Genomic DNA, 3,478 nt, shown 5'->3' on the forward strand with positions numbered 1-3,478 from the left:
TTGCCAAGGTATATCTGGATATATATTGTTTAATCATTTCCCTACCATTGCAGGGGCCTCAGGCCCCGGTGCACCTTGGTCCCGCCTATTCTCTGTGGCACATAAAAATCCCTTGGGGGCTGAAATTCTTTGGTTCAATTTCAGTTGGGGTTAGCGGGTGAGTACTGTGTGGTGATCGTGGCCTGTGATCTCCAGGAGGTCAGACTAGATGATCTGGTGGCCCCTTCTGCTTTGAACTCTGTGAATCTGAACAGTTTATTTGCCTGGTCTTCAAAACACCATAGCTGACGCCCTCCACAGACAATTCACTCAGGACCATGAGTTGGGATCTCAGCACATCCACATGCACATAGATATTCCTTACCTGGGGTTTTCTGTACATAAACCTTTTGGCCAACACTGCCAAGAGAAATGTGCAAAATTCTGGTTAAGGGACACCTCAGGCGCCATTCCCTTGGGGATGCCTTTTTTCCTTTCCTGGATAAAGTGTTTGCTGTATGCCTTCTCTTCAATGCTGCTAATCCTCAACAAAACCAGATGGGACAAAACTACAATAATCTTGATTGCGCCAACCTCGCTGAGACAGGTGTGATTTCCATATCTGCCTTGCCTTTCCTTCTGGCAGGCCAGCAGATTCCCAGCCTCCTCCTTCAGGACACGGGAAACGTTTGTCACCTCAGCCTGAATACTCTCCGGCTTAAGGCATGGTACCTAAATGGCTCTCGGGTTAGAATTCTCCTGTTCTTCTTTGCGTATATGTCCCTATGAGTGCTCCACTGAAGGATGTGCAGTGCCTGTGAACTTTCGATGAAGGCTGTAAAGCAGTGTTCATTGGTCCATGCCTATGCAGAGCAGCAATTTGTGCTCCCATATGAGGGCATATAGGGAGGCGTGGGCATGCTGCCACTTGGTTCCTTCTTAACTACCTGATGCTTGAGATGGAGCATTTGGAGTCTGCTGTTCTACAGTTTTCTGCCTTTTCTTGCTTACTGTGAATTTTTTTCTCGTTTTATGGAGTGATGTGTTAAAGGGACATTTGTTCATTGGACCTTCCCACCACAAGGTGGGAAACTGAGGCACAGGGCACTGTGGGGTCTTGATTTTGCTTATGGCTACATGCTTTTGAACGTGGTTTTGGTCTTTTCCCAAACTAATGCTTGGTTCCTTTTCCCTTTTATTAAAAGTTATCTTTTGTTATACACAGACAGAGGCCTGGTCCAAACTGAAAGTCACAGACAGGTCACAGGCAATAAATGAAAAATCACGCAAGTCCATGGTATGATGGGGATGACTGAAGTCCATGTGGGGGCGGAGGGAGGGAGAGAAGAGAGGAGGAAATTCAGCACCCACTGTTGAGGAAGCTCAGAGCTCTGGGGTCCCCGCACCGCTTGCGGCGGCTCTGGGGTCCTCCCATGGCGGCTTGGGGCTCTGGGGTCCCCCCGCCACCCACAGTGGCTCGGAGCTCTAGGTTCCCCCCATCCCCCGTTGCCCATGGTGGCTGACAGCTCTGAGTGCCCCCCGAAATCTGCTGAAGCGGAAAATGTTACTGAGGTCACTGAAAGTCACAGAATCTGTGACTTCCATGAGCGCCGTGACATAATCTTATCCTTAAACGTGGGTCACTGTAAGTCTTTCCTAAAATGGTCAGCCTGTGTTTAAAGTCGTTTGAACTGTAGGGGGCGCTGTCATGAGAGCAGCAGAGGAGGAGGGAGAACTGCTTACCTAGATAGGGGGAGGAGGGAAGATGTGCCCCACCCATCCCCCTATCCGTGTTGCTATCTTCTGTGAGACATAAATATGTGACAAGTTCAGAGGGGTAGCCGTGTTAGTCTGGATCTGTAAAAAGCAACAAAAAGTCCTGTGGCACCTTTAAGACTAAGGCCTTGGCTACACTGGCAATTCACAGCGGTGCACTTGCTGCGCTCAGGGTTGTGAAAAAACACACCCCCTCTGAGCGCAGCGCTGTAAAGCACCAGTGTAATCAGCGCCTGCAACGCTGCACGCTCGCTCGCAACGCTGCAAGCTATTCCCCTCGGAGAGGTGGAGTACTTGCAGCGCTGCAAGAGAGCTCTTGCAGCGCTGCAAGAGAGCTCTCGCAGCGCTGGCGGCGCGACTACACTCGCCGAGGCAGCGCTGTGAATCCGCAAGTGTAGCCAAGGCCTGACAGATGTATTGGAGCATAAGCTTTCGTGGGTGAATGCCCACTTCGTCAGACACAACGTAAATATTTAATTTTATTTTCTTTAAACTAAGTGCCTAAACCTTAGGGTAGAGGGGGTAAAAAAACCTTAAGACTCAAGAAGCAGAAGGTAAGTTAAAACATTTTTTTTTTTAAATCTCATGGTTATTGGAGCCTGACTCATAGTTTTTGAATGGCTGGGGTTGGCAGTGCTGCATACTGTCACTCCTGTAATCACTGTTTAACTGAGCCTGGAGAACTTTGTTCAGGCTGCTCCTATGCCTTTGGTAGTCAGAGGGGTAGGAACAGTGGTGAGTTTCACTATCATTGCCACCGGGGGGGGGGGGGGGGGGGGGAGGTGCACTGGGGAGGTTCCATGACATGTCAACTGTAAAAATGTCTTAATTAGGCTTCAGAGTTAACAAGAGCCTAAAGTAGGGGTAGCACCTAGTAGGGATAGCACCTCCCCCTCACAGACTTTGGTTGCAAGCGTGGGGCGTGGCCCAGGGGGAGGGGTCCTTCACTTAAAAGGGAGTTTCCCCTGCTCCTCCAGCCCCCCCTCCCCAGCCCCACTGGAACTGCTCCTGCTTCTCTGTGGTGACTGGGGCTGGTGGCACTGTCCTGCTTGGAGCGGCCCTTTTAAGAGGAGCAGATACCACAGGGCCCCTTACAGGTCAGGGCTGTTGATAGGAGCGCGGGTATAGGTAACAGGACCTGTTACCTATACCCACGCTCCTATGGACAGCACTGACCTTTAAGCGGCCCTGTGGTGCGTGGCACTGCCCCTTTAAGGGGAGCTGTTCTCGGGGGGGGGGGGGGGGGGTTGGCACTGCCCCTTTAAGGGGAGGCGGCTCTCTGTGGGTCCTGGGGCGCGTGGCACTGCCCCTTTAAGGGGAGCTGACGCCCTCGGGCGGGCGGCATAGTACCTTTAAGGGGAGGCGGGGGAGGGTTTTCCCGGGGCCGAGCGGCCATTTTTGGCCCGCCGGCCGGTTCTGTGCCCGCCCCCGAAACCGCCCCAGTCTCCGCCCTCCGAGCCTGAGCCGCCGCCGTCGGGGCTGGCTCGCACTGCAGCACCGGGGCCGCCTCCGCTCCCGCGCGGGGCAGCAGGTGAGAGAGGCGGGGCGCTGCCGGGAGGCCCCTGCCCCGGGGCCGGTTCTCCCCGGGGGTCCCCATGGGCCCCGGCAGGCGGGGGGGGGCGGCTGTCAGGGCAACCCCCGCGTGGTGTAGTGTGAGGGTGAGACCCCCCCCGAGCCGCCCCCCCACCCCGTTGCACCGGGACTCCAGCCTCGTGGGCACCCC

At 54.4% G+C, this 3,478-nt stretch overlaps 1 protein-coding gene across 1 annotated transcript in view; it reads left to right on the forward strand.

Moving 5' to 3' along the window:
- Positions 1 to 3,136: 3,136 nt before the first annotated feature.
- EPB41L5 (erythrocyte membrane protein band 4.1 like 5) overlaps positions 3,137 to 3,478 on the forward strand; it is a 95,318-nt gene continuing 94,976 nt past the window's right edge. The window contains exon 1 of the mRNA XM_034786458.1: positions 3,137 to 3,286. The gene's annotated coding sequence lies outside the window, so the exon portion shown is untranslated. The remainder of the gene's footprint in view (positions 3,287 to 3,478) is intronic.

The sequence above is a fragment of the Trachemys scripta genome, chromosome 11 (assembly GCF_013100865.1).
Source record: "Trachemys scripta elegans isolate TJP31775 chromosome 11, CAS_Tse_1.0, whole genome shotgun sequence".
In the NCBI taxonomy this organism is placed as follows: Eukaryota; Metazoa; Chordata; order Testudines; family Emydidae; genus Trachemys; species Trachemys scripta.